The following is a 23,915-nucleotide window of genomic DNA, read 5'->3' as shown; positions in this document are numbered from 1 at the left end:
ATATATTGTGGAATGGCTAAATCAAACTCATTAAAACATGCATTGCTTCATGTACTTATTGTTTGTTGTGAGAATACTTAAAATACACTGGCAATTTTCAAGAACACAGTACATTACTAACTATAGGCACGGTGTTATATGATAGGGTCTCTTGAACTTACTCTTCCTATCTAACTGAAATTTTACGATCTTTGGCCAACATCCCCTCATCTTCTCAAACCATTCCCACTACCCAGCCCCTGGTAACCGACTCATACTTATATAAGTTCCATGTTTTTAGATTCCATATATAAGATCATGTGGTATTTGTCTTTCTGTTCCTGGCTGATTTCGCTTAACACAGTATCTTCCAAGTTCATCCATGTCACTGCAATTGACAGGATTTTTTTTAAAGGGGTGAATAGTATTCTGTTGTGTATGTATACCACATTGTCTTTATCCATTCATCTGCGTATGGGCATTTAGCTTGATTCCATATCTTGGCTACTGTGAGTCTGTTGCAATGAACATGAGAGTCAAGATATCTCTTTGATATACTGATTTCATTTTCTTTGTATATATATCCAGTAGTGGCATTGCTGGGTTACAGAGTTGTTTTATTTTATCTTTTTGAAGAATGGTCATTCTATTTTCCATGATGTCTGCACCACTCTGTATTTCTGCCCACAGCGTACGTACAAGAGTTCCCTTTTCTCCACATCCTCTCCAACGTTTGTTATCTTTTATCTTTTTGATAGTAGCCATTCTAACATGTGTGAGGTGATGTCTCATTGTGGTTTTAAATTTTATTTCTCCAGTGATTAGTGATGTTGAGCATTTTTTATGTGCCTGTTGGCCATTTGTACGTCCTTTTTTTTTTTTTTTTTTTTTTTTTTTTTTTGAGACAGAGTTTTGCTCTTGTTGCCCAGGCTGGAGTGCAATGGCATGATCTTGGCTCACTGCAACCTCCACCTCCTGGGTTCAAGTGATTCTCCAGCCTCAGCCTCCCAAGTAGCTGGAATTATAGGTGTGCGGCAACATGTCTGGCTAATTTTGTATTTTTAGTAGAGATGGAGTTTCATCATGTCGGTCAGGCTGATCTTGAACTCCTCACCTCAGGTGATCCACCCACCTCGGCCTCCCAAATTGCTGGGATTACAGGTGTGAGCCACCGTGCCTGGCCTGTATGTCCTACTGTGAGAAATGGCTATTCAAATACTTTGCCCATTTTTAAAAATCGTATTGTTTTATTGCTATTGAGTTTCTTTTATATTTTAGATATTAACCCCCTATCAAATATATGATTCGCAAGTATTTTCTCCCATTCTGTAGATTCTCTATTTACTCGGTTAATGGTTTCTTTGGCTGTGCAGAAGCTTTTTAGTTTGATATAATTCCACTTGTCTACTTTTGTTTTTGTCCCTTTTCCTTTGGGGGTTATATCTTCAAAAAGAAATCATTGCCCCGATCAATGTCATGGAACTTTTCTAAAGAAGATCACTATTAAATTAGTTCCTGGATGGTTTTAGTTTCCAATATCCAGAAATTGGTACATGTTTACAGAGCAGATAGTGCTCACATTTGTGTGTGCTGATTCTTACCTCCCCTTCCACTGCAGTAGAGGTGAGGAGCTGTTTCCAGTGACATCAGGGAATAAGCACAGCTAACCTTAACTTGTCTGTTTCCCCTTCTTCACTCTAGTCCCCCACAACTCACCTACATTCTTGTAAGTTACAGAATGGAGAGAAAGTTTATATTAGAAAATGTTTATATTACAAAATATTTATATTACTTTAGTTATGATACAGAAACAAATAATCTAAATGCTCAGCGGTTGATCTAATAAAGGTTTATTTTTTCATTTGCAATCCATGTTTCTGCAGGATTATTAGGGCACTGAGTCCTGCATTGTCACTTAGGGACCCAGCCATCACCACCTTCTGGCTCCCCATCTGAAACACTCAGGCTCCTTAGTTTTTCAGTTACCACGATGGAGGTAAGAGAGGGCTGTAGGATTTCATATGGGTTTTTTATTGCTTTAGACTAGAAGCAGCATATATCAATGTCACTTCCACTTCACTGGTAAGAAATGATTGCATAACTTCACCTAATTGCAAGGAGACTAGGAAATACAGGGGACAATGGGGATCAAATGGAATATTTGGTAAGTGTGTCTGCCATGAAGTTCTCTTCCTAACCGTCAACAGCAAAGGAATGTTTTTAAGGATATGACTGAAGTAGATGGTGATACAGGTAGAAACTGGAGCATTACTCATTTCAGTGCTAAGTCGGGGACATTGTGTTTTTATAACATTTGGAGATTTTGTTAAAGATGTAGAAGATTGTGAGCTTTCAGGTTAAAATTCTGATATAGTTTAGATATTTGTCCCCCCAAATCTCATGCTGAAATGTAATCACCAACGTTGGAGGTGGGGACTGGTGGGAGCTGTTTTGGTCATGGGGGTGATCCCTCATGTCTAAGTGCTGTTCTAATGATAGTGAGTGAGTTCTTGGGAGATCTTGTTGTCTACAAGTGTGGTACCTCCCCGCACAGTCTCTCTCTTGCTCCTGCTCAAGCCATGTGATGTGCCCGCTCCCGCTTTGCCTTCGGCCATGAGTAAGAGCTCCAAGGCCACCCGAAAGCCAAGCAGATGCCTGTACCATGCTTCCTGTACAGCTTACAGAACCGCAAGCCAATTAAACTTCTTTTCCTTATAAATAACCCAGCCTCAGGTATTTTTCTGTAGTAATGCAAGAATGGCCTAACATAAATTCCTAGAAATTGAGTTGTTATAAAACACTAGGGAAAAGATGTATCATCTTTTATATTAATACTCTTGCATTTTTCTTGTTTTTGGGTGAAACTCTGTATATATTTTATTTTGATACGTTCATAATGTAAATGAGTGTTAAGATCTGTTAATACTCCTGTTCATCTTATTTATTTAAGTTTAAATTACCCACTTCAAGTATTAGTGTATAATTTTATCCATACAGGCACTGATCATTACTGCTGTGATTAATTCATTCTTCAGATTGTGGAATAATTATTAATTCATAATTACTACATTTCAAAGGTTTCTACTGATCACTTTTAAGTCACAAGCTGAAGCTCCTTAAGAAAACTAAAGGCCACTGGTATCAAGTGACTCTCCAGTGTTTAATATTTTTACTATTGAACAACAGATACTCCTAGTTGTGAATGGACTAGGAATGGTGGATGCAGACATAAGTAAAGAGTGGTCCTGACACCTGAGGATTTTAGTTTATGGTAGTGGATCTCAAACCTTGCTGTTTATGATAATCCCTTGGACTGCTTGTTAGAAATGTAGTATCTCGGATTACCTGCAAGGATTTGGATTCATGGAGTCCAGGGTCTACATTTTAGTAAACACATCCCAGATGACTATGATGTAGGTGATCTACAGACAACATTTGGCTAAATGCTGGCTTACTGGATCACATGAACTATCAGTGTAGTGAGAGACCCTTATTCCCATGCCCCATCAATTCCCCTTGCTCCCTCATTTATTCTTATCAGAGGAATGACCTAGTTACTATCCTCTTTATCTACTTTCAAAATCTGCTTCTTTGCAGAGTCAGTGTTTCTGTCTGCTATACGCCTTGTGGTAAGAAGCCTATCTCTGTGGGATACCTTGAGGCTGTCCAGCTGTGCCAGAGCCTTATGAGTAAATATATTCATTCCATGTAGGATATTAATAGACCTATTTGACTCTGCATGTCTCATCATTGATTCTCAGCTAGGAGATATTTTGGCCACCCATTTCTCCCCCAAGGTACATTTGGCAATGCCTGGAGATATTTTTGTTATTACATTTGAGGGTAGGAGAGGGTTCTGTTGGCAACTAGTGAGTAGAGGCCGGGAATGCTGCTAAATATCCTACAGTACACAGAACAGCCATTACTCCCCTAACAAAGAATTTTTCTGCCTAATATGTCAGTAGTACTACGATGGAGAAACCCCGATCTAAACCCTATTCTCCCTGTACATCCATAAAAAGGTAATATTTCTATCTCTAGTTGTTTGGCTCCTGAGTTTATCTCTGGTTAGCTACAGATCTTAGTGGGGAAGAGAATGGCACTATGTGTTTGTCCCCCAAAAGTCCATCAAGAAGGAGTGGACAGAAGATGGGAAAGAAAGCAGAGGGCGCAGTGAAAACCAGGAAGATCATGTTCTTAAGAGGGTGAAGCCATCAGAGTCACCTGCTTCAGAGAGGTCTAGTGAGGCAGGAACTTAAATGTATACTTAGGAATTAACGTCATGACTTCAATGATCTCCTTTGTCAGAGGTACTTGGATGAAAGAATAGAGCAGATTGCCTTGAGGAGTGAGTGAGTGATAAGGAGATGGAGGTAGTCAGTGCTGGATTCTCTCTCTGGCTTTTGAGGGGAAGCAAGAGAAAGGATGACAACTAGAGGGAAACACAGGAACCGACAACATTAAATATGTTTGTATTATAAATAGAGAGGCTAATAGAGAAGGAGTATTTGAAGACCAGATAAAAAAAGAGAAATCATCTGGTGTGAAGTTGTTGACAAGGTCAGAGAAAGATGAAATTCAGAACACGGTTGTAAGAATCTTCTTTGTTCAGAAGTGATTATGACTATGATGATGTGGGAGATAGTAAACAAATGGAAATAAGTTTGTAAAACTTGGGCTTGGTTGGGGTCGGGGAGGAGGGAGATGGAGCAGGTCTTCCTTGATGGCCTCTTTTCTTCTTTGCTGAACTGAAAGGTGGTGCCATTTTCTGAGACTTCAGAGAGAAGTGGTACTACAGTAGGGAGCTCAAAGGGGACAGTAAAAATTTCAAATGAAAATCAAGTGGGAGAAGGAACCAACTAGAGACCATTGCATCAGCTTTTTTTTTTATTGTAGTTCAGAAGTTGGAAGGGAGGTGAATCTACTCACTTTTATTTTACAAGTAACTCAAGCTGTACATTCCAGGCTGTCACATTCTGTTGCCCCTGGGAGTTGTACTCCTGGTTGTCAGGGCAGGGGGAGACCAGTGCAGTGGGATGACAATACTCTCACATTCCTGCTTCTTCCTTGCCTCCCATGACCAAATTTCTGGAAATATAATCTGAGGAGTCTGACTTTTGTCCAGAAACTTAACAACTCTCATATATCATGTGAATTTGCCCTTCTGCCCTCCCATAGCTGGTACCTTAGCAGGAAACCCATTTCATGTCTAGGAATTGGACCCTGGCAAACAATATCTGTTGTGTCAGTGATTCAGAAAGTATGATGACTACATGTGATCTTGTTTGCCTCCTGCCTTGTTTGAATTTCAGTGAGCACTTTCACGTCCCATAGAGACAGCAGGATGAAACATTTGAAATGGGTGTCATACTGGGATACCCAGGAAAAGGCAGCCCTAAAGACAACCACCTGCTTTACCTCCTTGCAAGTGTGTCTTTTGAATACTTTGCTTCATTGATTTGAGTTTCTGAAATGCTCATGATACTCATCTCTATCCACAATGCTAGTACAAAGGGAGCTTGAATGTTTTCATTTGCATCTCTAAACTCTTGCAAAGGTTGTAAAGTTATTTTACCCACTGGTAAATGTAATAAACAGTGATATTCAGATAGTGCACATTTAAGTTTGCCTTTCCTCTCTACATAAAAGTGCATGCTAATGGCCGCTGGATAATTAAAATTAAACCACATTCAATAGATAAACAAATTAAAGCAGAGCAAATTGTGTGCATGCTTCCCTAAACAGCACTCACATTATCAGACAGGGAAACCTGAATTATTCAAGGATATTGCAAGAGCTATTGAAGGAGCTATTGATTTTTTTAAGATAAGAAAGTGTCTCCAGTATCAATAGGTAGTGTTTGTTTATAAACTAGAATTTTTGTAATACTGCAGAGATTAAAAAGGAAATTGGATCAAAGCTAGTCAAACCTTACACACTAATCAGGACTTACCAACCTTATGATTGCTAGTATTATTTTTTTAACATTTACTTTTAATTACAAGTTAATACATGCGTTTACTTCCTTTGTAAAATATTACAACATTTCTGATCAACCTCAAGTATCCATCTGTTCTTCAAAGGTAACACTTGTTAGTGGTTTGATGTGGACATTTCCAGATGCTTTTTAATGCATTTTAAATACATATATAATCTGTATTTATATATGTGTGTGTGTATATACATATATATATGTATGTGTGTGTATACATATATATACACACACAATATAACGCTGTAAAACATGTATGGGTGTGTATATGTGTGTGCGTATATATGTGTGTGTGTATATATGTATATATGTGTATATATGTATATGTATATATATGTATATATGTGTATATATGTATATGTATATATGTATACACACACATACACACCCATACATGTTTTACAGTGTTATATTGTGTGTGTATATATGTATATATGTGTATGTATATGTATATGTATGTATATATGTGTATGTATATGTATATATGTGTATATATGTATATGTATACATGTATATATGTGTATGTATATGTATATGTATATATATGTATATATGTGTATGTATATGTATATATGTGTATACACACACACATATACACTCCTATACATGTTTTACAGTGTTATATTGCCGAGTTTTTGTTTGCTTATTTTTTGGGGGGATTTCAACATAAATGGAATCATTTTACAAGTGCCTGCCTCTAACCTGCGTTTATTGTTCAATACTATGTTACATATTTCTGATACTGGTACTTTCAAATCTACCTCAATATTTCCCCCATTTCATTTCCTTTTTCTCTTAGTATATTTGTATCAAAGCAACAAATGTTCTTGGTTAAAATACCAGAAAAAATCTTATAATAAAATACCATGGAGTTTTCTGCGCCATGGCTGGCAGCTCCACTCCCGTGACTCAAAGGCAACCCCTCTGAGTAGCTGCCTGTGGTTATCATCTCCAGATATTTAAATATTATATATGCCCATGAAATTATTAATGGGTTATTAATGTCGGATACTATCTTGACTTCCTGCTTGGTGGAACATGATTGCCGTTGCTGACACCATTGTCGCCTTTCCTCCCAATCTTTCCCCAGTATGATCCTAACATTCCATTAAGTTTCTCTGTTGGCTGTGTTTGTAATTATAATTTAAGTAATTAAACCTCTTCTTGTCCATCAACTATATATATTATTTCTGGACTCTTTGTAAACTTTGTATGATGGTGATGTGCCCCTCTTTTTAGCTTTTCTTTCCATGCTACTTTTTAATTTTTATTTTAAGTTCAGGGGTCCACGTGCAGGTTTGTTACATAGGTAAACTTGCATCACGGAGGTTTGTTGTACAGATTATTTTATCACCCTGGTATTAAGCCTGGTATGCATTACTTGTTTTTCCTGATCCTCTCTCCCTCCTCTGACATAACACTCTCCAAAAGGACCTAGTGTGTGTTGTTCCCCTCTATGTGTCCATGTGTTCTTATCATTTAACTCCCACTTAAAAGTGAGAACATGTGGTATTTGGTTCTCTATTCCTGTGTTAGTTTGCTAAGGATAGTGGCTTCACTCCATCCATGTCTCTGCAAAAGAGATGATCGTATTCTTTTTTTATGGCTGCATAGTTATTCTATGGTATATATGTACCACATTTTCTTAATCCAGTCTATTACTGATGGACATTTAGGTTGATTGTATTAGCATGGACATTTAAGCCATTAGTACACACATTTAGGTTGGTTCTTTCCTATTGTGAATAGTGATGCAATGAACATATGCGTGCATGTGTGTTTATAATAGAATGATTTGTATTCCTTTGGATATATACCTAGTAGTGGAATTTATGTCTTTAGGTCTTTGAGGAATCACCATACTGTCTTGCACAATGGTTGGACTAATTTACACTCACACCAACAGTGTATAAGCATTCCTTTTCTTCACAACCACGCCAGCATCTGTTATTTTTTGACTTTTTAATAGTAGTCATTCTGACTGGTGTTAGATCATATCTCATTGTGGTTTTGATTTGCATTTCTCTAATGATCAGTGATGTTGAGCTTTTTTCCATGTGATTGTTGGCCACATGTATGTCTTCTTTTGAAAAGTGTTCATGTCCTTTGCCCACTTTTTTATGTGATCGTTTGTTTTTTTTTCTTTGAAAATTTAAGTTCCTTATAGATGCTGGATATTAGATCTTTGTCAGATGCGTGGTTTGTAAAAGTTTCTCCCATGCTGTACATTATCTGTTTACTCTGTTGATAGTTTCTTTTGGTGTGCAGAAGCTCTTTAATTGGATGCCTTTTGTCAATTTTTGCTTTTGTTGCAATTGCTATTGGTGTCTTCATCATGAAATCTTTGCCTATGCCTATGTCCAGAATGGTATTGCCTAGATTGTCTTCCAGAGTTTTTATAGTTTTGGGTTTTACATTTAAGTCTTTAATCCATCTTGAGCTAATTTTTGCATGTGGTGTAAGGAAGGGGTCCAGTTTCAATTTTCTGCATATGGTTAGCTAGTTCTTTCATTACCATTTATTGAATAGGGAGTACTTTCTCCATTGCTTGTTTTTCTCAGGTTTGTTGAAGATCAGATAGCTGTAGGTGTGCAGTCTTAATTCTAGGTTCTCTGTTCTGTTCTATTGGTCTATGTGTCTGTTCTTGTACCATTACCACGCTGTTTTGGCTACTGTTGCCCTGTAGTATAGTTTGAAGTCAGGTAGCGTGATGCCTACAGTTTTGTCCTTTTTGCTTAGGATCGCCTTGGCTATTTGTGCTCTCTTTTTGGTTCCATATGAATTTTAAAACAGTTTTTTTTTCTAGACCTGTGAAGAATGTTAATGGTAGTATAATGGGAATACCATGAATCTATGAATTGTTTTGGGAGGTATGGCCATTTTCACAATATTGATTCTTCCTATCCATGAGCATGAAACATTTTTCTATTTGTGTCATCTCTAATTTCTTTGAGCAGTATTTTGTGTTCTCCTTGTGCCGATCTTACACCTCCCTAGTTAACTACATTCCTAGATATTTTATTCTTTTTGTGGCTGTTGTAAATGGAAGTTTTTTCATGATTTGGCTCTTGACTTCACTGTTGGTATGTAGGAATGCTAGTAATTTTTGCACACTGATTTTATATCTTGAGCCTTTGCTGAAGTTATCAGCTTAAGAAGCTTTTGGACTGGGTCAGTAGGGTTTTCTAGATACAGAATCATGTAATCTGCAAACAGGGATAGCCTGACTTCCTCTCTACCTATTTGAATATGTTTATTTTTTTTATCTTGCCTTACTGCCCAGGCCAGATATTTCAATAATATGTTGAATAGGAGTGGTAAGAGAGGGCATCCTTGTCTTGTGCCAGTTTTCAAGGGGAATGCTTCCAGCTTTTGCCCATTCAGTATGATGTTGACTGTAGGTTTGTCATAGATGGCTGTTATTATTTTGAGTTATGTTCCTTCCATACCTAGTTTATTGAGAGTTTTTTTTTAACATGGGTAGATGTTGAGTTTTATCAAAAGCCTTTTTCTGCATCTATTGAGACAATCATGTGATGTTTGTCTTAGTTGTGTTTACATGATGAATCACATTTATTGATTTGTGTATGTTGAACCCAACCTTGCATCCTCAGGATGAAGCCTACTTGGGGGGGATAAGCTTTGTGATGTGCTGCTGAATTCAGTTTGCCAATATTTGTTGAGGATTTTTGCATTGATGTTCATCAAAGATATTGACCTGAAGTTTTCTTTTTATGTTGTGTCTCTGCCAGGTTTTGGTGTCAGTATGATGCTGGCCTCATAGAATGAGTTAGGGAGCATTCCCTTCTTTTTAATTGTTTTTGGAATAGTCTTAGCAGGAATTGGTACCCGTTCTTCTTTGTGCATCTGGTAGAATTCAGTTGTGAATTCATCTGGTCCTGGGCATTTTTTCGTTGGTAAGCTATTTATTATCTTAATTTCAGAACTCGTTATTGGTCTGCTAAGGGATTCAATTTCTTCCTAGTTCAGTCTTGGGAGGCTGTATGTGCCCAAGAATTTATCTATTTCTTCTAGATTTTCTAGTTTATGCATATAGTGGTGTTCATAATATTCTGAAGGTTGTTTGCATTTCTGTGGAGTCGGTGGTAATATCCCCCTTATCATTTCTGATGGTGTTTATTTGAATCTTCTCTGTTTTCTTTGTTACTTTAGTTAGCTGTCTATCTATTTTATTAATGTTTTCAGCAAATGAGCTTCTGTCATTATTGATCTTTTGAATGATTTTCATTTCTCTATCTCCTTCAGTTCAGATCTGATCTTGGTTATTTCTTTTCTTCTGCTAAGCTTTGGGATTTATTTGTCCTTGGTTCTCTAGTTCTTTTAGTTGCAATGTTAGGTTGTTTACTTGAGATCTTTCCAACTTTTTGATGTGAGCATTTAGTGCTACAAATTTCCCTCTTAATACTGCCTTCCCTGTGTTCCAGGGATTACAGTACATTGTATCTTTGTTCTTACTAGTTTCAAAGTACTTCTTGAGTTCTGCTTTAATTTCACCATTTACCCAAAAGTCATTCAGGAGAAAGTTATTTGATTTCCATGTAATTGTATGGTTTTGAGTGGATTTCTTAGTTTTGATTTCTAATGTGGTTGGACTGAGGTCTGAGAGACTGTTTTTTATAATTCCAGTTCTTTTGCATTTGCTGAGGAGTGTTTTACTTCTGATTATGTGATCAATTTTGGAGTAAGTGCCATGTGACAATGAGAAGAATGCATATTCTGTTGGTTTTGGGTGGACAGTTCTGTACATATGTATCAGGTCAGTTTGATCCAGTGCTGAGTTCAGGTCCTGAATATCTTTGCTAATTTTCTGTCTTGATGATCTGTCCAATATTGTTAGCGGGGTGTGAAGGTCTCCCACTCTTATTATGTGGAAGTCTGAGTCTCTTTGAGGGTCTCTAAGCACTTGCTTTATGAATCCGGGTGCTCTTGTGTTGGGTGGATATATATTTAGGATCATTAGATCTTCTTGTTGAACTGAATCCTTTATTATTATGCAATGCATTTCTCTGTCGTTTTTCATCGTTGTTGGTTTGAAATCTGTTTTGTCATATGCGTTGCAACCCCTGCCTTTTTCTGTTTTCCATTTGCTTGGTAGATTTTTCTTTATTCCGTTATTTTGAGTTTATGTGTGTCATTGCATGTGAGACAGGTCTTTTGAAGCCAGCATACCAATGGATCTTGGTCCTGTATCCAACTTGCCACTCTGTATCTTTTAACTGGGGGCATTTATCCGATTTACATTTAAGGTTAGTATTGATATGTTTGGATTTGATCCTGTCATCATGATAATAGCTGGTTATTTTGCAGACTTGTTTATGTGGTTGCTTCATAGTGTCACTGGTCTATATACTTCAGTGTGTTTTTGTAGTGGCAGCAATCATCTTTCCATATTTAGTGCTTCTATCAGGAGCTCTTGTAAGGCACATCTGGTGGTAATGAATTCCATCAGCATTTACTTCTCTGAAAAGGATCTTATGGAGGCTTAGTTTGGCCAGATATGAAATTCTAGGTCAGAATTTCTTTTCTGTAAGAACGTTGAATATTGACCTCCAATCTCTTCTGACTTGTAGGGTTTCTGCTGCAAGGTCTGCTGTTAGTCTGATAGGCTTTCCTTTGTAGGTGACCTGGCCTTTCTATCTAGCTGCCCTTAACATTGTTTCTTCCATTTTGACCTTGGTGAATCTTATGGTTATGTGTCTTGGAGATGATCTTCTGGTGTGGGGATGAAGATCTTCTCATGGAGTATCTTACTGGGGTTCCCATTCTGTGCATTTTCTGAATGTTGTCCTGTTTAGCTGGGTTAGGGAAGTTCTGATGAATAATGTCCTGAAATACGTTTTCCAAATTGTTTCCACTCTCCCCATCTCTCTCAGGTCCACCAATGAGTCATATATTCAGTTTCTTTACATAATCCCATATTTCTCAGACATTTTGTTCTTTACTTTGCATTCCTTTTTGTCTCTTCTGGTCTGCCTGTCTTATTTCAGAAAGACAGTCTTTGAGCTCTGAGATTCTTTCCTCTGCTTGGTCCATTCTGCTATTAATACTTGTGATTGCATTGTGAAGTTCTTGTAGTGTGTTTTTCAGCTCTATCAGATCAGTTACGTTCTTCTCTATACTGGCTATTTTGTCTGTCAGCTCCTGCAATGTTCTATCATAATTTAAACTTCCTCGCATTGGGTTATGAAGTACTTCTTTGGCTCAGTGAAGTTTGTTCTTATCCATACTCTGAATTCTATTTCTGTCATTTCAGCCATTTCGGCCTCAGCCTAGTGCTGAACACTTGATGGAGAGGTGATGCGGTATTTGGAAGAAAGAGGGCACTCTGGCCTTTTGAGTTTTCAGCATTCTTGTGCTGATTCTTTCTCACTTTCGCATCTTTGTGGGCTTATCTACCTTCAATCTTTAAGGTTGCTGACCTTTGAATTTTCTTTTTTTTTCCTTTTAACAGACTGGCCACTTTTGTGTAGTGCTACTGCAGTTTTCTGGGGTTCTGTTGCAGTTCTCTAGTTGCCTCAGATTTTCCAGTACCTGGAGGTATCACCAGTGAGGTCTGTGAAACAGCCTGCCCTTTCCTCCAAGAGCTCTGTCACAGGGAGGTAATGATCTGTTGCCAGCCCGAAGGCAACTGTAGGAAGTGGCTGGAAGCCCTGGTTGGGATGTCTCACCTGGTCAGGAGAAATGGGATTGGGGACCCTTTAAAAAAGCAGTCCGGCAATGCTTTTGTAGAGCAGCTGTGCTGTGCTGGAGTCCTGCTTTCACCCCTGGTTGGCTTGGGCTCTCCAAAGCCCAAAGACTGGAATGGCTACATCATCCAAATGGCAAATATGGTGGCCTGCCCCTTCATCTGGGAGCTCTGTCCTAGGAAGTTTTCAAATATCTGTTGGCCAGAGAATACCAGCGGGGGTGGCTGGAGGCCCCAGTTGGGAGGTCCTGCCCAGTGAGGAGGAATGGAATGGGGACCTCTTTAAGGAAGCAGTCTGGCTATGTTTTGGTAGAGCAGTTGTGCTGTGCTGGGGCATCCCTTTCACCCCTGATTGGTGTGAACTCTCCAAAGCTTGCAGGCTGAAGCATCTGAGTTGCTCAAACAGCAAAGATGGTGGCCCACACCTCCTCCTGGGAACTCTGTCCCAGGGAGAATTCGAATATCTGTCAACTGGAGAACACCAGTGGCCTCTCCACTCTTCCAGTGTATTTTATTATAATCCATATCCTTTAAAATGTTAAGTTGGAATATGTGCTTCATTTACAAGCTGAATCTAAACATGGAAAAATCAACATGTGGCATTTACATTATTAAGACTACACAAACATTCTGTATACAAAATATATTATCTATACTTTTGAAATATAACTTTCAGTTTTTGTTTCTTATTGTTCTTGTTTTCTTACATCATTTGACTTTATATACTATATATATATATGTATATATTTTTAAAAAACTCCTTTCAATAAAACATTTTTGGATTCTTCTTTCCAGGTGATCTTCTGCTCAGGGCCATCCATTCTTTTGTTCCAGTAAGAACTATTGTTCTCTAGGCCTGTCACCTAGCTTTTATCCTGGGACACTTCACTGTTTCTGTAGAATGTTCCTCTTATTTCTTATTCCCATATACTTTTGCTCCAGGATATGCTCAAGTAAGTTACTAAGAAATGGTATGTGAAGGGTAAATTTTCTGGACATGCACAAAAATATATTTATCCTCAAATTTAATTGTTAATGTGTTTGCATAAAAATTCGAGTTTCAAAATTATTTTCCCTTGTAGTAATGAAGGCATATTATATCCTGTTCTGAGCAATCTAAAGACAATCAGTTTATTTCAATGTTGGTGACCTCTTTTTTTTTTTTCCCCAAATCCTTCATGAAAACTTTTAGCATCTTTATTCTTTGTATTGTAAAACTTCACAGATATTTGCCTGAGTACAGGCTTTTTTCATTTAATATGGGCCCTTCAAATTTGGAGTCTCATGGAAATTTTCTTGTATTATTTCCTAAGATAATTTTTCTTTCATTTGTCTCTGTTATCTTTTTTTTTCTAAAATTGCTGTTAGATTGGAAATGTCTGATGCTTGAGACATATGAATTACGTGTTCCTTTTTTTTTCATTTCTCTGCCTTTAATTCTCCTTCTTGGGATATATCTTGACTTTATTTTCAAACTATCTGCTGATTTTTTTCTAACTTGACAATATATTTTCTTTTTTTTTTTTTTTTTTTTTTTTTTTTTGAGACGGAGTCTCGCTCTGTCGCCCGGGCTGGAGTGCAGTGGCGTGATCTCAGCTCACTGCAAGCTCCGCCTCCCGGGTTCACGCCATTCTCCTACCTCAGCCTCCCGAGTAGCTGGGACTACAGGTGCCCGCCACCTCGCCCGGCTAGCTTTTTGTATTTTTTTAGTAGAGACGGGGTTTCACCGTGTTAGCCAGGATGGTCTCGATCTCCTGACCTCGTGATCCGCCCGTCTCGGCCTCCCAAAGTGCTGGGATTACAGGCTTGAGCCACCGCGCCCGGCCGACAATATATTTTCAACGTATAAGAATTTCCAGCTTTTCATTGACTTTTCTTTTTTAAGTAATATTTTACTATTTTACAGATAAAATAACATCTTGAGATTTCTGAGGATAATAGAGATTTAAAAAATTTGTTTTTTTCTCTTAAATTCTTCTTTCCCTCTGGCATCATATTTCTTTTCTTTTTTAATCTTTGTCTTTTCTTTGGAAATTGTCTTCAAATACCAGGTAATCTTTAGGTATCCTTTTATCCTTTCAGGATGAGAGTATAAAAGGCTGTTTGGGGAGCTCTGTGTATATAGGCAGAAGCTTGTCCCTTGGAGGCCTCTGCTTTAGGACAATTGCTGAGAACTTTCAATGCTAGGATGTGAATGTGTTTTCTTTGTGGACATCCTATGAGGAGACAGATGACAAGCTGCTCTGTGTGCAGCAAGGCTGGTAGGTTTTTAGCAGTATGTCCTCACAGGACCCCTTGCTTGGGAGGGCCCTGCCTTTGGTTTAATGCTCTGTGTTCTTGGTCTTGAAATTACTAATCATTTTAACTTAATTTTTTTTTTTTTTTTGGTAAGTCAAGTCCAAGGATAAAATGGAGCATGTTAACATGATTTTTCACAAAACTTGATGAACTGATTCTAAACTTCTTGGAGAAGACTAGGTGCACAAGAATATGCAAGACCCTTTGAGTTGAAGTTACAAGCCTTGGGCAGGCTTCATTTTCCCCTTGGACTTGACAGTCTCCAAATAATATGTTAATTTCAGTGTTTCCACTGGAAGCACTAGAAGCTCTGAAATTAGCATATCTGGAGACTATTGCCATCTTTATTTCAATGAGCATGGTATAGCTGTCTATTCAGGTCTTTGTTTTAACATTTAGAAAATATACTTTTGAGAATGTTTTCGTACATGAATATCTTGTGCATATTTGTGTAGTTTTATTCCTACCTGGCTATTTTATAGTAGTTGCTATTCTAAAAGACATTTTTTTCCTATTATGTTTTCTAATTGATGGTTTTTGGAAAACCATGGATTTTTGCTTGCTGATCTTGTATCTGGCAACTTTGTTTTTGTTCTCCAACTACTTTTTAAGCTGATTCTCTTGCTGATAGGTTTTCAACTAGTGTGGCTATCCAGGTCTTCCTTTTCAATAATTTGCTGTGATTTCCGTTAAAAGGTAGCAAACCCTTTTGAACTTTACTGTGACTAGAATTCCCTATCAAAGACATCATGATTAACATGCCTGCCCTCACTCCCAGGTCTGTTCCAAAAGTACTTACCCGGGGATAAGTTTTGTCATTGCATTGATTTGGAGAGAATAATTCAATCCCTAAATTACGTTTTTAAATACTCAGTCCATCCATCCTGTCAAAAGATATTTGAAATAGATGTTTTTCTATGGCTCTTGACAAGTTACATTGACCAAATATTTGGTTTACATTTGATGTACTTGGTATAAATATTTATATGAAATTACTTTACATTAGTGCCTTGGATGACTTGGCTCTGGGGATGGGGTGGCCAGATGAATTACAGGATACCTAATTAAATCTGAGTATAGAAAAAATAGCTTTTATTGTAACTATGTGCCATGCAATATTTGGGACATAATTTTTCCATACAATATTTGGAACATTGATATGGTTTGGCTCTGTGTCCCCATCCACATCTCATCTTGAATCATACTCCCACAATTTCCACATGTTGTGGGAAGTGCCCAGTGGGAAATAATTTGGATCGCAGAGGCAGTTTCCCCCATACTATTCTCATGATAGTGAATCAGTCTCATGAGATCTGATGGTTTTATCAGGGTTTCTGCTTTTGCATCTTCCTCATTTTCTATTGCTGCCACCATATAAGAAGTGCCTTTTGCCTCCTGCTGTGATTCTGAGGCCTCCCCCAGCCATGTGGAACTATAAGTCCAGTTAAACCTCTTTTTCTTCCCAGTCTTGGATAGGTCTTTATCAGCAGTGTGAAAATGGACTAATACAGTAAATTGGTACTTGTAGAGTGAGGCGTTGCTGAGAAGATACCCAAAAATGTGCAAGCAACTTTGGAACTGGGTAACAAGCAGAGGTTGGAACAGTTTGGAGGGCTCAGAAGAAGATAGGGAAATGTGGGAAAGTTTGAAAACTCCTAGAATTTGTCGAATGACTTTGACAAAAATGCTGATAGTGATATGAATGATAAGGTCCATACTGAGGAGGTCTCAGATAGAGATGAGGAACTTGGGAAATAGAACAAAAGTGACTCTTATTATGTTTTAGCAAAGAGACTGGCAGCATTTTGCCCCTGCCTTAGAGATGTGTGGAACTTTGAACTTGAGAGAGATGATTTAGGTTATCTGGCAGAAGAAATTTCTAAGCAGCAAAGCATTCAAGAGGTGACTCGGGTGCTTTTAAAAGCATTCATTTTAAAAAGGGAAACAGCATCAGCATAAAAATTCCGAAAATGTGTAGCATGACAATGTGATAGCAAGGAGAATCCTTTTTGAGGAGAAATTCAAGCTGGCTGCAGAAATTTGCATAAGTAACAAGGAGCCAAATGTTAATCCCCAAGACAATGATGTAAATGTCTCTAGGGCCTGTCATAGGTCTTCATGGCAGCCCCTCCCATCACAGACCTGAAGGTTTAGGATAAAAAAATGGTTTTGTGGGCTAGGCCCAGGGTCCCCATGCTGCGTGCAGCCTAGGAACTTTGTGTCCTGCATCCCAGCCACTCCAGCCTTTGCTAAAAAGGGCTAAGGTACAGCTCAATCCACAGTTTCAGACGGTGCAAGCCTCAAACTTTGGCAGCTTTAACAAGGTGTTGAGTCTGCGGGTACATAGAAGTCAAGAATTGAGGTTTGGGAACCTCCACCTAGATTTCAGAAGATGTATGGAAATGCCTGGATGCCCAGGTGAAAGTTTGCTGCAGGGGCAGTGCCCTCATGGAGAACCTCTACTAGGATAGTGTGGAAGGGAAAGGTGGGGTCAGAGGTCCCACACATCGAGTCCTTACTGGGGCACTGCCTAGTGGAGCTGTGAGAAGAGGGTCATCATATTCCAGACCCCAGAATGGTAGATTCACCAACAGCTTCCACCATTCATTTAGAAAAGCTACAGACACTCAGTGCCAGCCCAGGAAAGCAGCCAGCAGCGGAGCTCTACCCTGAAAAGCCACAGGAGTGGAGCTGCCCAAGACTATGGGAACCTACGTCTTGAATCAGGATGAACTGGATGTGAGACATGGAGTCAAAGGAGATCATTTTGGAGATTTAGAATTTGATTGCCCTGCTGGATTATGGACTTGCATGGGTCCTGTAACCCCTTTGTTTTGGCCAATTTCTCCCATTTGGAATGGCTGTATTTACCCAATATCTGTACCCCCATTGTATCTAGGAAGTAACTAGCTTGCTTTTGACTTTACAGGCTCATAGACAGAAGGAACTTGCCTTGTCTCAGATAAGATTTCAGACTGTGGATTTTTGGGTTAATGCTGAAATGAGTTAAGACTTTGGGAGACTGTTGGGAAGGCATGATTGGTTTTGAAATGTGAGGACATGAGATTTGGAGGGGTGGAATGATATGGTTTGGCTCTGTGTGTCCCCCCCAAATCTCATCTTGAGCTGTACTCCCATAATTCCCATGTGTTGTGGGAGGGACCTACTGGGAGATAATTTGAATCATGGGGGCGGTTCCCCCATACTGTTCTCATGGTAGTGAATAAGTCTCATGAGATCTGATGGTTTTGTCAGGGATTTCCGCTTTTATCTTTCTTATTTTTCTCTTGCTGCCACCATGTAAGAAGTGCCTTTGCTTCCAGCTGTGATTCTGAGGCCTCCCCAGCCATGTGGAACTGTAAGTCCAATTAAACCTCTTTTTCTTCCCAGTCTCAGGTGTGTCTATCAGAAGCATGTAAACAGATGAATACAAACATACACAAAAAATTATTTGTTGTGTATCTAGATTTAAAGTTAACTAGGTGTGTTATGTTTTCCTTTGCAATATTTGGTGACCCTATCCTGGAAGGCATTATAAGAAGATAAAAATGTTGTGGTGTTGTAGACACCAACAGTAACACAATATAGCCATCTGTTTTGATAAAGGAAGTAGCAGAAAACAGAAGTAAGTCACTTTCAGACTGAACGGTTTTGATGATTTCATTTACATACTTTATTCAGGGTGAAAATGATGAATTTTTCAGCATCTTTCTTTAATTTAAGCCCCTATTAGCGAAGTAACTATAGCAAAACATTCATATAATGCTAAACAGAAATTATTTTAGGATTTCTGCTACTTTTTGTATTACATTTTTGGATTTGTTTCATTATAGTCTTTAATACAGATACTTAAGGTAATAAAGAAAACCAAACAGTTGAGAGACAGGAATTTTAATATTACCTGAGTCACTAAAGAACTATGTGACTATGATGGTCATTAAATTAAGACTGCTCACAAATACGTTGGTTCTTCTTGTTTCAGGCATATGATAGGATTGCATTGTGCAGTACTAAAGACTCATGACTTGCTTTCACTAATAAAACATGAGTGGAAACTTAAAAACTAAAGTTCCATTTGCTATGGCCTTATACTTTCCACAGTAACCTTGGAAATTTGTGTTAAGATGGAATTTGGACAGCTGGGGTCCCTGAATGAGTGTGGTGATTAGACCCACGTTGAATATATAGTACAAATGAAAAATAAAAGTTAAAACAGTAAATTTCAGCTTATATGTTACTGCAGGATAACGTAGCCCACACTGAGATAAACAAATTGTATGTTGAAATGGGGGTTGCTACACTAAAGTCTGTAACATATGGCATTGGGTTGTTGGTTGGATGCTGGTCAGTAGAAAACATATTAGAGGCTAGGCAAATGATAAACTTCTCCTATGATAATCTGGAGTTAATCTACCTACTTAAATTGTATCTCTAGAGAAAGAGGTAGAAATAAAATGTTAGTAATGTGTATTGGTTGCTATTTACTTTGATAAGATACTTTAAGAAAGATGAATTGGACACTTTGTAAGCACACATAAAAGGAATAGAGAGAGTCCATAGATTCAAAGAATGGTGTGGTTGGAAGAGGCAACTTCCAATATCAAAGAAAGATTAAAAAAATTGAGAAAGCTTTTGGTCAAGAAAGGCTGATTAAACTCAAATATGGCTATTACATTTATTGTTAAGTCTTCTAGATAAAAGTATCTCTTTTAATGTCTAACTAAAGGTGTGAAACCAAGTAAATCCTTTCAGTTGGACAAAACACCTCAGGAATAAAATACTAATGTGAACAGAGTCCTTTGCTAACCTCCATTACACGGTTAGTCAGAGCAAGAAATAAACATTATTATTTTTTTTCCTTAGCCAGGGAGTCTTGGACTTCCAAGGCATGTATATTGACTTTAACATCTTGCCTTTTTATTTTTCTATGAAATGGGATTAATTATAGTTGTCCAGTGTATTCTACAAGATAATTTTGAAAATCATGGATTTGTAGCATGAAATCCATTAGCATAAATTACACATCCATCATAGCATCTATTTATTGAACATCATTCATGTGCTCAGCTTGTCCTAGGCTTTAGGAAATCAAACCCGAATTTTTTTCATAGAATAAGAAAACTAAAAATACTGTATGATCATTAAGCATAGGGGGCTTTTGGATTACAAAAGATTAGCTCTCTCAGCATTGGAAGGGAAGCTGTCAAAGAATAATTGCTAGAGGAGGTAATGTTTGTTGAACTTTGAAGCCCTGAGAATTATGTCTAGGCAGAAGCCATAGCAAGAACGATAGAGACAGTAATAAAATAGCAAATCAATAAGTGCTCATGGAATAGTGGTGGTGGGTAACATTGGGAGGGTGGTGGTGAGAGACAGATCTCTTCTGTCAAGGACTTAGACCTTTTCTAAATCAAATCATGAATCATCAAAGAATATTCAATACAGAGAGAAATTTGCCTTTTTAGAAATACCACTGTAATGACGGAGGGTGGTTTAGAGGGGGCAGATATTACTGGGTAGAAGTTAACTGAGATAATATAGGGAAATAAGCTGGCAATGGTAATGGAGAAAACAGAAAATGTTTGAGAGGTATTTATGAAATATTTAGGAAAAGAATCACCAGAATTTGGGGGCTGATTGAATCCGATATCTCTGGTGTAGGTGAGGTGGATGAGAGGTGGTAATTCTATGTACTGAGGTTGGAATATAGGAAGGGGAAGGTTTTGAGGGAAAAATAGTATCTTCTGTGTTGTCCGTGTGAGGTTTGCTATTCGCCTATGTGTCATATAAGAATCAAGGTCAATGAACAACTGGCTTTATAAAACCTGGAAATGTAAGTATTGGAGTCATTATTATCTAATGACTAAGAAATAGATGGAGTCAGGGTTTTCTTATCTGGGCGGGGGGGGATTAAAGTAGAGGAATCGGGTGAAGCCATAGGGAACATAAATGTTTAATCCATGTAACAGCTGACTTTTACTGAGTACCTACCATGTACTACCAGGCACAGTGCCAAGAGACTTACATGCATTCTTTAATTTAACTTTAACTACATCTTATAAGACATTACACTTGTCTTGTAGAGTAGAAGACAGAACCCCAGAGAGGTTACTTGCCTAAGATCAAGGAGCTGGGAAGTGGTAAAATTAAGATTCAAATTCAAGTGACCAGATTACAGAGTCAGAAAACTTCATCTTAGAGAGAGAAAGCCATGATAACAACTAGGGAGGTGTGACTTAGGGGTAGGAGGTAAGCTGGAGGAGAGGGGTACACCAGAAGCCAAGGACAGAAGGACTTTCAAAGAAACTCAGTGAGTGAAGGGTTATGTGGTAAAAGATTCTAAGTGCTATGGACACATTAAGGAAAATAAAGTGCCGGAATGTTTTTGATGGCTGAGGTAATATTAGTGAACATGACAAGAGTGGAAGCCAATTTTTAGTGAGTTAAGGAGAAACTAAAAATAACAGAGTAAAGGTGGTGCCTTTTAACTACTTTCTCAAAGCTTAGTCCTGAAAGAAGGGAGAGATACAGAAGACTTGTGGCCAGGGATGACTTGAGACTTGAGTGTGTGTGGAGGGAGAAGGAGAGTTTTCTGTAGTTTTGGTTTTTAACGGAAAAGATGTGATCACGTTTAGAGGCTAGTTGAACAGAATTGGTAGGGTAAAGAGAAAGGAGAGAGAAAGGTGATTGAAGTGGGGATATGGATCTGGGAACAGGTAGAAAGTCAGCCATGGGTAGAAGAGGGCACTTCTGAGAAAAGAGAAAAATAATTGGAAGGATTCAGAGTCAGGGAAGTTTGTAGGAGAAGAAGAAAAAGTTGAGGTATTTTTCCCACAGACATGAAAACACGGAGAGAGGCAAGTACTGTGTATATGCAAATTAAACCTTTTTAAGACTGATAAAATGATATTTTAAAAAGTTATTCAATATGTAAGAAGAGTGAAAACAAGCAATTCTTAAAAATTTGTGCAACTGTTGTGTCTAGGAAGGATGTGTAGATTTTTTTTTTTTTTTTTCAGTCTATACCAGGGTTTTAGGTCTGTGACTAGGGAACAGTCATTTGAATGTAAACTTGTTTATCATCAAGAGGAATTGCATTGGCTATGCCAAAGATGTCAATAAAATCAACAGAAGCTTCAAAGAGCAGGCACTGTAGATTTCCTCTGGAAAGGGAAGTCCTTGTGTCCCTCACTCTGTCTGTCCTGGACCCTTTTATGTTGACACGATGATTGATTGATACAGAAAACCTTGTTTTAGTCAGCTCGGGCTGCTGTAACAAAACACCACAGACTGGGGGATTTAAACAGCAGGCATTTATTTCTCATGGCTCTGGAGGCTGGGAAGTCCAAGATGAGGGCATCAGCATGGTCAGCTTCTGGTAAGGGTCTACTTCCTAGCTAGCAGATGGCTGCCTTCTTGCTATGTCATCACATGGCAGAGAGGGAGAGGGAGGGGGAGATGTCCCGTTTTTTTTTTTTTTTTTTTTTTTTTGAGACAGAGTCTCGCTCTGTCACCAGGCTGGAGTGCAGTGGTGCAATATCAGCTCACTGCAACCTCTGCCTCCTGGGTTCAGGCAATTTTCCTGTCTCAGCCTCCTGAGTAGCTGGGATTATAGGCACCCACCACCATGCCTGGCTGATTTTTGTACTTTTAGTAGAGATGGGATTTTGCCATGTTGGCCAGGCTGGTCTCAAATTCCTGACCTCAGGTGATCTGCCTGTCTCAGCCTCCCAAAGTGCTGGGATTACAGATGTGGGCCACCGCGCCTGGCCAAGATGTCCCTTTTTTAAGGGCACTAATCCCTTCATGAGGACCCCACCTTCATGACCTCATCTCAACCTAATTACATCCCAAAGGCCCCACTTCCAAAGACCAACACATTGGAGGTTTGGAGTTGAACATACTAATTTTGGGAGGACACAAACTCTGTCCAAAACACGCTATGGATGACTTCTTTCTCTTGGGATAACTTCCTGTTCCTTCCTGTGTTTATACTGTCCAGTTAAATCAGAACCTTGGTGATCTGTATTTACTCAAAAGAGTTCAGGTGGTTTGATACTTTAAAAAATATTCTTGACTTTATTTGTGAAATCCATGTAACTCCATTTGTTTTTTAAAATTACCAAACCTCTTTTCTCAGACTTTAAAAAAGGCATCATAAAATACATACTTGTGTGTATGACAATAATGAATTAGTGTTTTTTTCTTTTTTCTTTTTTTTTTTTTTTGAGATGGAGTCTTGCTCTGTCACCAGGCTGGAGTGCAGTGGTGCCATCTCAGCTCACTGCAACATCTGCCACCTGAGTTCAAGCAAGTCAACTCCCTCAACCCCCTGAGTAGCTGGGACTACAGGCAAGCACCACCACACCCGGCTAATTTTTTGTATTTTAGTAGAGATGAGATTTCACCATGTTGGCCAAGATAGTCTCAATCTCCTGACTTCATGATCCACCTGCCTTGGCCTCTGGATTACAGGTGTGAGCCACCATGCCCGGCCATGCATTCTTTTTAACCCGTAAGGCTTCTGAGTCTGCCTCCTACTTTTGGGATACTTTTGTTGTTTCTTAAATTTTTTTGCTGTGAACTCATAGAGATTTTTTTCCTTAGGCAAAATTTTCTAAAAGTCTTATTGGATACTGGTTGCCTGTTGTTTCTTTGCAAAGTTGTTTTTCACTCTGCTATCGGTATCAAAAACAGCCTTCTACAGAGCTGTATTATTGAAACGTTTGGGGGCAACCAGGGAGCTGGTAAAGGGCTCTCCAAAGCTCTCCAGCTGGATAGAAGCACTAATGACTAGAACTTGCATTTCTCACTTACTTTCAGGACTTTTTTTTTCACCCAGAAAATTAGACAGCCAATTAGTTCAATTCAATTCAATTTCTTACATATGCAATGAATAACTTTCATATAATTAATATGGCCCAAGGTATAGAGTTCCCA

The sequence above is a fragment of the Theropithecus gelada genome, chromosome 13 (genome assembly GCF_003255815.1).
Source record: "Theropithecus gelada isolate Dixy chromosome 13, Tgel_1.0, whole genome shotgun sequence".
NCBI lineage: Eukaryota > Metazoa > Chordata > Mammalia > Primates > Cercopithecidae > Theropithecus > Theropithecus gelada.
This window is presented reverse-complemented; position numbering follows the sequence as displayed.